Raw genomic sequence first — 13,644 nt, 5'->3', positions numbered from 1 at the left:
TTTCCTGTGGCTTTAACCATGGTGAGTCAGAGGAAATATTCTGTACTTTACACGTAACTGTTAAAGCCATCCACACTGCTCCTGTGTAGTCCATCATCTGCCATCTGCTATGACTGTGCTGCCTCTCCAGTGCGCCATTCCAGTGTTATCACGCCCAAGTCATCCATTGCTGCATGCCTATTGTGTGACAAGCCAAGAAACAGTTGCAACATGTACAGTCTTGCTGCCTGCAATGTTTCCTTCCATTGGCTGAGTAAAATAATAAAATTTAATTTTAATATTAAAATGTAACATTTCAGTGAAATGATGATTGATGTTATTTTACTTAGGGAAATATTTAAGTTTTAGTTTGTGTAATTAAATTTAGATAAAGATTGAAAGAGAAATACTTCAAGCATTTGTAGTTTAAGAATGACAGACGGGAGAGCCATCCAGGCATAGCTTGGAGATCTGATCTAGAGGATCAGTGAAACTTAGTAAGGGAGGCTGGTGCACTTGGATATCACATCTACAATGTATCAAAATATTTTTTTCATTTAGTTTTTATAAAATAAGGAAAATAAGGTAATAATAAATTAAAAATAACACAGAGGAAATTCTATTCAGCAATGGAAAATATTACTGAGAGAATACCTAGAAGAAAGGGAATGGTGACAGACAAGTGTTAATATTTTAACATGGCAGAAATCCATAGAAGATGCTTAACTATGTGCAAAATGATGCTCCTAAAACCTATACTGATTTTAATGTGTTACAGATAATAGAAAAAAATAAGCAAACCTTCTCCAGATGTGCACAAATGGGCCCACCGGAGGGGACAAAGCTCAGGGCAGGAGAGTTGTCTGTGAGTCTTGAGAAAAGGATAAAGACTTTAAGAAAAAACTCTTGCACAGGGGGCTGAGTGAGAGCAAAATAGTGTTTTAGGGGCGGGGTGTCTTGAAAATCACCACCCCAATGGTGGGCTGGCTTTTGATATTCCAGCTGCATGGAGTAGGTTGATACCAAGGACTTATCCATATTGGCACAGACACTTGCCAATCCCATGTAACTTAGGTGCCCCCCCGCCACCCCTGCCAGTTGGATGGGGTTGAGGCGCATGGAAATTCAGTGCCAGAAGACATTTTAACAGGTATTAAAGAAACTTTGGGCTTGACGACGGTGGACAATATGATACTGTGGGTCTTATATGGAAACTTCTTTATAAAAGATTCCTTTCATTAAAAATATGTTATGCACAGAGGTTAGTGATTCTATATGCTATTCTGCGCAACATTTGATACAAAGTGATATACCATCCTACAGCTGCCACCTACAGATTTTTTAAAAAATCCGTGTGAGCAGACACGTCAAAGCTAAAATTACCCATTTTATTTACCTTTCATCCGGAGCTAACTCTTGCAGTGAAAAAAACAAGCTTATTTGTATGCAAATTCAGCTTGTGTTTTCCAACTGCCTGCAGCAAATGTAGTTACCTCCATACTACATTTGAAGCAAGCTAAATTACCCCTACAAGAATCTATAAACTTATCATTCCAACAGGAAAATCACTATGCATTTGTTGCAATTTTGTTTTTATATAGGCAAGACAGGCTGGTAATCTGCCCATTCCCTTTAAAGTCTGGACTGAGACAAAATCAGGACAACAGCAAGCAGATTTCAGCAAGTTGTTATGACATGGTTCAAAGCAATTTCAGGAATCATCAGTCTAGAAATTGGATTACATCCAAATTGGCACGTGATCACTGCACAACTCCTGCTCCTACTGATTCCACAGTAGGGTAAGCAAAAAAGTTTAAATTTTCCCTTTCCTGGCAGCCTCCCATTAAGGAACATTGGTTTGACTGGTAAACATTTGAAAAAACGTATCGCGGCATGCACAGTGCATGCTACTGTCATGCGTGATCAAATTTTGGAAAGGCAGCCTGAAACAAATATTAGGCACCCCCTGGTTTGCATATGCAAATCATGCTTGTCTTCACAGGATGCTGACCACACATACATTGATGGAATCATATTATCTCAAGGAAGGTGCAGAATTATAATTGGGTATTGTGCTTCTAAAAGAAGCTTCATAGAATGGTATGGTCTGTCAACATAATAACCTAACCCTATCCCCTGAAAAAAGGTATCAAAGGTTGAACATATTGGAGATCTTTACTGCACTTAGGGGAAGGAGACCCCAGTGGAATTGTCAGAAGGCGATCTTAAGGAGAGAGCCTGGCTGATCATCGGGAGAAGAATCTACAACCACAGGAGCTGGCCACTTTGGATGATTGTGTGACCATAGTTAATAACATATTTGATCTAGATCTAGGTGAAGCATTTACTTGCTGGGGGGGGGGTGGGTGGGGACATATCTGAGAATTCAAATGCTAGATATCGGTGAAGCATTCATTTGCTGGGAGTGAGAGCAGTAAAATAGTTTTTTCATCATCATTTTCCTTTCCTCCTCTTTCTCAATCTGTTAAATCTGTAACCATTTTCATTTTCGTATAATCATTTTAATTTGGTGCCCGTTTTAAATCTGCAATCGTGGGTACAAAATAAACTAAGCCCCTCAAACATAACTTTTTTTTGTGAGTCATCAGTGTGTTCTCTTGTAATTCGTCGAACAAGATGAACTTTAAGTAGATTGAGAGTTTTAGAAAGCACAAAGTCTTACAGGGCCACTTGGTCTCTTGCATGGCTGCTTTGTGTTAGTGCCTTGGGGTGGTTGGGAGATGCATGGGGAGGGTTAGAAAAGAATCTATTACAAGGGGCTGTTAGATGAGCGTATGGTGAAACCTAAGTGAAATTTGCAATAATAAGGGCATCGTGTGCATCCCAGGCAACGATATGTGCCACCGATGGTGCATTGCCCACTTCACCTTCCGCCTCCTCCTCCCCATCCCACTCATCTTCCTCCAAGGAGGCTGTGTGCTCTGTGCCTTGTTCCTCCTGCAGTTCCAAACCTCGCTGCTGCATAATGTGCAGAGTGCAACATACGATGACCATTCTGGAGATCCTGGCTGGTGCACACTGAAGGGCAGCTCCAGATCTGTCCAGGGACCTGAAGCACATCTTCAGCATGCCGATAGCTTATTCGATTATAGATCTGGTGGTCATATGGCATTGTATCGCTCCTGTGCCTCATGCCTTGGGCTTCTGAGAGGTGTTATCAGCTAATTTTAAAACGCATATCACTTATTTCCAAGCAGCCAGTTGATAGCTCTTCTTTCAGGTGTGAAGATGTTGGGAGGGTGGACTGCCGTAGGATAAAACATTATGGCAGCTACCCAGAATCTTGAGCACACCAGCGCAAACATATTGAAGTTGACAACCCCCGCTACTGCCAAGGGGGTTGCACGCACGCAGCCTAACACAATGCAGTGAAATGCGGAAGTCAGTGGTTTGGAGCCGACTTCCCGACATGTTTACCTGTTTCTGGCATTTCACCACTCACTCGCACCCAAACCGACATGCTTACACATGTTCAAATTCTCCCTGTCTTTCTCTGGGCCATAACAGCTCATGTGCAATAAATCTTCAAACCTCATGAGAAGTTTATTAACCATATTTTCATATGTGCTATCGACACAATTTGGAGTTGCCAGCCTCAAATTGAAATCACAAAATTAATTAGTCCTCAAGTATAAATGCTCATTTGAAAAATTCTTCTATAATGACTAATTTTCTAAGATTTAGTTGTTTAAAAATTCCTTCTTTGAATAAAGACTGGACAGAGTTTTATTTTCAGCTCAATAAATAGATTTGTTCTTGTTAAACAGAAAACATACAAATGTTGGAAGCCTGAAATATAACAAGTAAGTGCTGGAAACACAAATGAAAGCAATGAGTTTCTGACAGCGAAAGGTTAAAATGGTTAATACCTCAGTTGAAATAACAGGTAAAGCAGGGATGTCCATTCTGTAGCCCAAGGACTATTTGTGCAACCCAAGCCTTGCCAATCCAACCCTCGAAGGCCAGGCAAATCAGTCCTTTTTGTGCTTTTTCTTATTCATGTTTTATTCCAGTTGGGGCAAAATTTTCTGCCGTCATGGTCAAATGGGAATCAGAAACCAGCACTGTGTAGGGAGCAGGCACCCGGCCGTGATTTTCTCCGATTGGCCAATTAATTGCCAGAAGGCGGGCTTGACATCCAATTAAGCATGGCCAGCAGGCTCTTGAAACTGGAGGGCCGATAGGGGATCGTCTAGCACTGATGAAGAAGCAGGATGCCTTTTCAGGTCAGTGAGACAGAAGGCGTCCTAAGGTGGAGGTGCCCTATCTCCAACTTTTTTTTAAGTTAAAATAAAAAAAGCCCTTAACAGCCAGGCCACCATGGCAGATGGAAAGGCCCTCCACAGAGCTTCTGGGGACCTGGAGGCCGACTAGATAATTCCAGTTGGCCTCCGACAATAGGCCTAAATCGTCCTTTAACCAGCTGAATTGGCTACCCGCCGCTTGCAGGACAAGGCTTCCTGTGCTGGGAAACTGGCACACTGGCCAGTGGCATGAATTTATGTGCCCATCCGCCTCCGTGCTTTCCCCCATTGGGGCCTAACAAGTCAGCCTGTGAATTTTATGGACATGGAGATTTAAAAAGTGTTATTTTTAGTATTATTGTTTTATTGTTAGATAAATCTTAAATCAGAATAGCATGATCTCTTAGTATCAGCAACTTGAGATACAAATTAACGGAAGTGTGGACTTGAACACGATCCTAAAGGCTCCAGAGTGTACAGCTATATGATTCATGACAAAAAAGCTTGAAAGCCCTGGTTAAAGGATTTTCACACTACAACTTGCAATTACAGATCACCTTAAACATGCTAAACATCTGAAGACATTATGAGAGATTAGCTCATTTAGTAAATTTTCAGCATAGCTGGCCCACAGTGTCAGGAACAATTGCCTTGTTATCTTAAAGGAATTAAAAAGGAAATACAAAGTGGGGGGTGGGGGGGGAGGTGGGGGTTGATTTAACTTAGCTGATCCTCTAGGCATAGGAGTCTAGTAGAGCGTGGGGAACCTAGAAGTTGGGTTCCTCCTCATTCTGTGTGGTTTTAACTCCACAGTGTGCATGTCAATGACAGGTTCCCCGCCGGCCTCCATTGGGAAGGGGGCAGTACAAAAGAGGCCTCAGGACCAGGTAGATCTGCACCTTGGGGAGGGTGGTGGGGTGGTGGTGGTGGTGTAGAGCTGATCCCATGAGGGAAGGTGGGGGGGATCCAGTCCCAAGGTAGGGGAAGTCTGTTTCTCGGCTCCTGAAGGTTGAGGGGATGGGAGGTTGTAAGATGCCGCGGGGGAAGTCAGAGGCCTCAGTGGGAGGGAGTGGATCATAGGCCTCAGTGGGGAGGTTGAAGCCCTGGGGGGGTAAATGGGCAGAGAAATCAGAGGCCTGGGGAGGAGATTGGCGGCGGAGGAATCCAGAGGGTCAGGAGTGGGGGGACTGTAGACCCAGTAAAAACACATAAAGTAAAAACACATAAGAACTCAGTTGAAACAAAGGGGCTAGCCACACAACAATGAACAGTGTGTTAAAGCATAGGGGGGTTGGGTAGAAAGGGGTCACAGTGCACAGATGGCCAAGGAATTGTAGACAGCATAGAAAAGACATATTGATGATCCCAGACACTGTCCTTGCACGTAGCAGATAAAGGAGTCGTCATGGACACCAGATATGATTAGACTCATAGTAGACAATGGGAAACTGTAAAATGTTGAACGGGTTCTCACTGAGCCAAATAAGGAATTATCTTTATTTCAATGTACCAAATCCCTATGAGTAAGTAAGAGGGGAGGGTCTTGGAAGCAAGATTTAACGCTTGAGTGAAACTGGGAAAGGCACGAGAACCCTGGGGAAGAACACTCGAGAAGATACCTCTGAGTCAAGGGCTCAGAAAAGAGAAGAGCAGCCGCAAGTCTGAGACTGATCACCTCGTGCCTTGGCGGGTAGTATACTGTGCAAGTAGTGAGAGCTTGTACATTGATGATTCTTGATACTGTGCAAGTTAGTGCGAGTTTGTACTTGATGATTTAGTGTGTGAATAAAATATTGATATACCTTTCACCAATTGGATTCCGTGGATCCTTTAAGAGTAAGTGCGTATTAGGCACAACATAATTGGCGCCTGAACAGGGACTCGGATGTAATGCTATTTAAAGTTATCTTGAATAGCCTCGCTGAGTTCGAACTAAATTATAAACAAAGTTACGAGTCTGACAGATCGGATTGTTGAACCTTTGAGTAATTATGGACCTGGCCAGGCCAGAGTGAGAGTTGGAGCTCCAGAAATATATGAAGGGCAAGTGGTCCTCGTGGATAGAGTTTGCAGTTAAACAGTACACGGGCGAAGGGTCCTTTGGGGTACAGCATTAGGAGGATGTGCATACCCACCAAGCCAAACAGGCACCTAAGTTAGTGAAAGCCACTGCTTGTATGAGGGAATTAGATGAAAAAGAGAATGAAGTTGAACGATTGAAGCAGGAGTTGCAAAAGTCAGAAAAAGAAAAGAATGAGTGGCGTGATAGGGCCCTGAAGGCAGAAACAGTTATTTCAGCACAGGTAGTGCATTTAATCCAACTCCAGTTTCAGGCTGAAAAGGCGGAGTACAGTCGTAATAAGGCTGAGAGGGAAGCGGACAAGGCGAAGGAACAGCTTACAGGAGTGGAACAGAAGTGCTCTGACTTACGGACTGCATTGACTGTTCTGCACCACTCACAGAAGGAGCAGGTGTACCAGCCAGTAGATCATACCAAATGTCAGCAAGAGATAAGTAAAATACAGTCTCAACTCTCAGCACAGAGGGGCATAATATGCACTTTTGCGGAAAGGGAGGATGATGACAATGACGATTTTAATCGGGCCAACTTGGCAGATAAGTTCAAATGGCTCCGTGACAAAGTTTATATCAGAGTGACCGAAAAAAAACTATGTTTCAATGAAATTTCAAGTGAATAAAAACAAGTTACTGTGTCTTTTGATTCGAATGTGTGAATGTGGGAAGCTTCCCCGAATGAAATGAATGTCCTTGGGATTTGCAGCTTGTGTTCTGTAGAACTAACTCTTTGTTGTCTGGCCTTAATGATGAAAGCATGAGTCTGTTACTTTTTCTATTTTTACACGTGTATATTTTGTGGGAACCTATTTTGGTTGTTAAATAGTTGAACCTGTGTGTTCCTTGGCATCGGAACAGGGAATTTGACAGAGATTTTGGTACTTTGAATTCATAACCCATTGTAGGAATCAATTTTCTAAGTTGTTTGGAATTGAATGAGTGTGAAAAGTGATTGTTGAGTGTATTCATTTCAATTTAAGACTGTGCACCCAGGAATGGGTATAAAATTGAATTATATTTTAAGTTAAAGTTTTATTTTTATTTTAAAAGTTGGTTTTGCAACTGTGAAAAGGCAATGAACAATTTTCTAAGAGATAAGCTTCATCCTTGAAGGTCTGAAGATGTCTGGCAGAAATCCAATTTGAAGTTTAAAACACTGCTTTAATTGGAGTTCCAGTTTAAAATCTGTTCTTGTTTTTTTTGGAGTTTAAATTAAAGACATGTTTTACTGACTGTTTTAAGTAGCAAATGTCAGGAATTGGATATTGATTTAAGGGAGAGAAGGATAAACAAATGAGATATGGGAAAGATTCTGTCTGTTTAAAGTTTGTTTAAGAAGCTGGTGTTAAATCTTTTGTTATAAGAATGTTAAATAACTTTTTCTTTGGTTTTTGGTTTTATTACAGACATTTGAAAATGCGCCTGAAGGAAGAACAAGAAAAATGATGTAATTTACCTATCTTTAAAAAAAAAGCATGTGCTATTCTGTTCTGTGTGTAGTTAATAAGTATTTTAAGTTAATAAGTCTGAATTAAGTTTATACTATTAAGGTTAATTGACCTGTTAAGTTGAAAAAACGGGTAATTTCATTTGTGGCCGCAATGAACATTCAAGTTTATTATGTCAAGTTTTGGGGGAGTCTTTAATTCCAGACATAAGACTCATTCATATAACATTGGCAGTTTTGATTTTTAAATATTTATTGCAGTGAATTGGAATTTGGAATCATCTTTGTTATAAAAAATCCTGGGATTAGAAAACACTTACAAAAGATGCTAAAAGTTTGAAAACAATTGCAGTTTAATCTAAAATGCTGTCTTTCCTGATGGAGATCCTTTCCTTTGAAGGTGATAATGTTACTGATTATTTTGTTGCTTTCAAACCCTAAGGATACCAAAAGGATTGAAAAAAAAGTTTAAAATGGAGTGTACTTCTTTTCGATCAGAAAAAATAGGTTACGTAAAGTGAGGCAGCTGAGAATGTTTTGCTCTGCCCCGTTGGGGACAAACAAAGAAATTAACCCTGCTGCAGCTATTGTTTTTTCATTTAATCCACCACACAATGTTTGCATTGCTGAGAGTAAAACTTACACATATTGGACATTATTAAATCTTAAATTTCTAAATTGACAGATATAATTGGACAGCTTCACCCATTGGGCTCAGGGGCAGAGCCACAATTGATTCTTTCTGTTTTTTTTAAGCAGGTGATGGAAGGTTCCAAGGCCACATGAGAACTGATGCAACAGCAAGAGATCCAGCAGCTTTAAGAATTTAAGAACTGAATTGCAGACAACACGTCACAGCATCTTTATCAATGAGAGAAAGTGCTTGAGGAGAGATAGTTGCAAACACTTCTGTCAGCATCGGAAATTGGAATTAATAAACACAACTTAATTGATATGAGTGGTTATTTAAAGCACTCAAAGGGAAATTTATCTGACATTTAAGAGGATAAAGAAAGTTTTAGAAAACAAATAAAAACAGTCGAAGTGGTTTACTGTGTTGGACATTAACAATGGGTTCTGGTCCATACCGCTGGCACAAGAATGTCAATATAAATTTATGTTTACGTTCCAGGGGCAACAGTACACCTGGATGTGTCTCCCCCAGGGTTTTCAGAATAGTCCGTCGATATTCCACCTTCCTCCAGAAGTTAAGCTTAAAAAGGCACAGATAATGAAGGAAAAGGTTTCCTATTTGGGAATAGTAATAACACAGGGAAAGCATGAGATAGAGCAGATGCGAGTACAGATAATCCTCAAACTCCCCCTACCACCAGATACAAAGGCTCTGAGATCATTTTTGGGCCTTGTTGGGTATCGCAGGAACCATACCGATGGATTTGCCTTAAAGCCAGCCCCTTTATATAATCTCCTAAATAAGAACTACTACATGCCTGGTGGACAATTTAATCTACCAGGGCGAACCCCATGAGTGTCAGGTTTTGACAGCAAAGGCCCTCAAGGGACCTTTTGTGTCAAAATCATTGGGGGTGTACAAGGGAAGCAGCCTGCAATCAAACCAGCAATCAAACTTTTTGTTGACTGTGCCTCTACAGGGGAGGATGGCATTGGGCAGACAGGATGTGGATTACATGTACAGGAGGATGGACATCCCAGACTCAGGGACGAATTGTGGTGGGTCTTGTAAATGTTACTTTCGGATAGTGGGTATGTTTCGAATGCCCAAAAGGGACCCACCAGGGGCCCCGAGTTCCCCGTATGGCAGTGCGACGATAAAGACTGTAAAAACCAATCAATATGTGTGAAACCACACAATGAAAAGGGCTATTGGCTCTATTGTGTTGGGGAAAATAAAAAAGGACAGTTCCTATTCCAGGTCGTGAGATTAAATGGACAAGAAACACCAACCCCCATGGTTACCCCCACATCCAAAATACTAACGAGTAAGTTACGACCCAGCAGCCACAAGTGACTGATCTCCCTTGCCCTGCCTTAACTGTAGGACCAGAAAATGGACTTGCAATAATAAAAACTAATAAAATGTATGTGATAATATACAGCTTGAGTTGGTACCGGTAATATTTAATATCTCAGATATCCAGCTACCTGACTGGTGCCCTGAGAAGACCCAAGAGTTGTACAAGGTATTACTACAACAATTGCTGAGACAAGAATTTGGTGATGAGGGAATAATGAAGGGAAAGAGACGTAAACATAGTTTAGTGAATGATGCAGCCACAGTCTTTAATACAGGAACTCCAATTGTCAATACTATAGATTTGGAAAGCGTGGACCAGAAGGTTAGAACTCTCAGTCAGATATTTTGACAAAGGAACAAAAGGAACAGAGTGGTGTAGCTAAAGTAGGACAGGATTTGACGAACACAGTGACAGGACTGGTGAGAGTACTGGAAAGTCATGTTCATACTATTAATGATATAATAGAAAAGGTAAAGGAGGTCCATGACATTTCAGATAATGAAAGTGTTTGTAGTATATGCGGTTTGTGGATGTTAGAACAAATTCGAGAAAATCTGAGGCAAATTGATGAGGGACAGGTGCCAGTTTGGATAAATGACACCCAGTTGGAGTACTTAGCTAGTCACACAAATGATAAAATTACCAGGTGCCAACTCAGAAAACTTAAGGTATGGAAAGGTCAGGAGTGTGTAAATACAAGATCTATGAGTATTGGAATAATTCTGTAATTCTGAGAGATAAGTTAGGGATGAAGTTATATGAAGTAGAAAATATAGGGGTGATAAGGGGAAAGGATTACATAAAATACTATGATATATTACCCTATGTTGTGGAAATTGGAAACGAGATAGTTGGAACAACATTGTCTGAGTGTAGTCTGAAAAACGAGGTGGTCATATGTCTTCATCCTATATATAAAACAGCAGAGTCAAAATGTGGATTTAATGCCACTGTAAATTGCACCATGGAAGCTAGGAAAGCGCTGTCAGGGCTAACCCATATCGCCTATATGGGAAAGGGGAGATATTGCTTAACCACCACGGTGAAGGAGTACCAGTATAGACATAACCGGACTTGTCCAGTGAGCAACAGTACGTTCTGTTTCAACCCACAAATACCAACCAGAGTAGGAAAGATGGAGTTGGTAGACATACATAAACGAAAGAGAGAAACGATAACTGTGACAGAAAGTATTAAAGAGAACTTGATAAATTACCTCTGGGAATACGAATATACTATTCAGCCATTGCCCACATACTTGGGTAATGAGAGAAGCCATTGCTGTAGTGTACTACAATCTGGAACAGTCGAAGATGCTACAAGATGAGATTGACGAGATAAACGATTCTACTTGGTGGGAGGACTTATGGAGGTCAAATGTGCAGATACACCCCCGGTTTAGAAATATCTCCCATGTCCTGATAGTGGTTTTGGGTATTCTGGTGATATATTTGACGTACTTAATTTGGAAACTTAAGAAATTAATTAAGCAATGTGAGAGGATGTATGAACGCAGGTTGGACAGCTACCTTAAAGGCAATCAGTATTTGAACTTGCTCTATAAAAAGATAGACAATTAGTTATGTAACACGAGGGTAATTGTACAACCTATTCATGTATACTTAAAATGAATTAATGAATGATCAATGTACTCTAAAAATGAAATTGCAATGGTATTATGTTCACACAATTGATTGATTATGCAATAGTGATGCTTAAATTGTGCTTTCTTTAACAATACACTGCTTATGCTTTTACTTTGAAAATGAAATTGTAATTACACAAGTGTACTACTTAAGAGACATGAGACTGTGATCCCTTGGGCATAGCCCTGCAGGATCAAAGGGGGGACTGTAGACCCAGTAAAAACACATATAGTAAAAACATATGAGAACTTATTTGAAGCAAAGGGGCTAGTTACAGAACAATGAACAGTGTGATATAGCATAGGGGGCTGGGTAGAAAGGGGTCACAGCACATGGATGGCCAAGGAATTGTAGATGGTATAGAAAAGACATATTGATGATCTCAGATACTGTCCTTGCAAGTAGCAGATAAAGGAGTCGTCATGGACACCAGATATGATTAGACTCATAGTAAACAATGGGAAACTGTAAAATGTTGAACGGGTTCTCACTGAGCCAAATAAGGAATTATTTCAATGTACCAAATCCCTATGAGTAAGTAAGAGGGGAGGGTCTTGGAAGCAAGATTTAACCCCTGACTGAAACTGGGAAAGGCACGGGAACCCTGGTGGAGAACACTCGAGAAGATACCTCTGAGTCAAGGGCTCAGAGAACAGGAGAGCAGCCGCAAGTCCGAGACTGATCACCTCGTGCCTTGGCGGGTAGTATACTGTGCAAGATAGTGAGAGCTTGTACTTGATGGTTTAGTGTGTGAATAAAATATTGATATACCTTTCACCGATCGGATTCCGTGGATTCTTTAAGAGCAAGTGCGTATTAGGCACAACAGGGTTGTCCAATCAATGGTTGTTAGCCAGGTACGCAGGCTGGATCCAGCCGGTAAGTGGAAAGGCACTTACCTCCTTTGCCTGAGTTCAGCTGTCAGGTTTCCTGAAGACCGGGAAACACATTGCAGCATTAAATTTCAAATGGTCAATAAAAATGAGGAATGCAGCCTCATTATAATATTTAAAGTGCCAACATGTCTCATTGGAGTGGGTTGACTGTTCACCCTCTGTCCCACTTCCGTTAAAACCAAAAGTAGGTGGGTTGGTGACAGGTTGGGGTCGGGAATCAGACTTTCAATACTTTAACAACCCACCATTCAATCAAATCTGTCTATTTTTGGAGGTTAAGATTCCCCCCCAAAATGTGGCAGTCGCAAGGCACAGAGGCAGAACAATACTAGTAATATGAAAAGGAAGAATGTGCAGGGTTATGCAAGTGGTTTTCTCCAGCATACCGAAAGCACACCTCTTACTACAAGTTCTGGATGATAGGGATTATATGCACAGATCAGACTTGGACCCACGTTTTTCGGGCTCAACCATATTGTGTTTAATAAGATTAACTATAACACTCGCAAACAGTACAAAACAGTACAACCCTGGCTTGTCCAACAAGCCCTGCTGTGCTAAATTACCACAGCCTAATAAAAGAACCGTCCCGTGAAATAAATGTAGGACCCCCAGCACTAAACCCTTCTAAGGTTTGGTTGGGACTTACAATCATCCCCTCACACAGCTAAGTGGTCTTGTGGATGTGTAGGCGCAGGCTCACCCCGATTGCCCGTTGTGTTGCTTGCAGCTTCTTCCTGTACATCTCGCTCCTGGTTCTGTACCGCTGATGCAGAATTCCAGTTTGAGTCGAGGTCCGTTGATGAGGGATGAAGAGCAGCCCTCAGCTTCTGGCGGTGCTCCGTTGAATCGAGCCGATCTCCACTTGGGAGACTCACTGTAGATTGATGTGGAGGAGAAGAGAGAAGAGCCAGTACTGTTTAGTTTAGTTTAGTTTAGAGATACAGCACTGAAACAGGCCCTTCGGCCCACCGAGTCTGTGCTGAACATCAATCACCTATTTATGCTAATCCTACACTAATTCCATGTTCCTAACACATCCCCACCTGTCCTTATATTTCCCAACCATCTACCTGTACTAGGGGCAATTTATAATGGCCAATTTACCTACCAACCTGCAAGTCTTTGGCATGTGGGAGGAAACCGGAGCACCCGGAGGAAACCCACGCAGACACAGGGAGAACTTGCAAACTCCACACAGGCAGCACCCGGAATTTAACCCGGGTCACTGGAGCTGTGAGACTGCGGTGCTAACCACTGCGCCGCCGTACTGATCGATGTATTGACTCAGGTGATCTGTCTGGCCCTCTCCCCACCCCGTCATGGCCTGGAGTGACT

The 13,644-nt window shown here is 41.6% G+C and overlaps 1 long non-coding RNA gene across 2 annotated transcripts in view; it reads left to right on the top strand.

Annotated features, from left to right (window-relative positions):
- The window catches only part of LOC137370938 (uncharacterized), a 31,416-nt gene extending 19,285 nt beyond the window's left edge, over positions 1-12,131 (top strand). The window contains exons 1-3 of one of the 2 annotated variants that reach the window (XR_010975145.1): positions 5,887-5,992; positions 7,727-7,767; positions 8,527-12,131. This is a non-coding gene — a long non-coding RNA (uncharacterized lncRNA). Of the gene's footprint in view, positions 1-5,886; positions 5,993-7,726; positions 7,768-8,526 lie in introns of those variants that run through there. The other variant, XR_010975144.1, reaches the window with a different exon arrangement.
- Positions 12,132-13,644: the final 1,513 nt, after the last annotated feature.

Source organism: Heterodontus francisci, chromosome 6, assembly GCF_036365525.1.
Source record: "Heterodontus francisci isolate sHetFra1 chromosome 6, sHetFra1.hap1, whole genome shotgun sequence".
NCBI classification, from domain to species: domain Eukaryota; kingdom Metazoa; phylum Chordata; class Chondrichthyes; order Heterodontiformes; family Heterodontidae; genus Heterodontus; species Heterodontus francisci.
The sequence above is the reverse complement of the archived record's forward strand: the minus strand, read 5'-3'. Positions and strand labels throughout refer to the sequence as shown.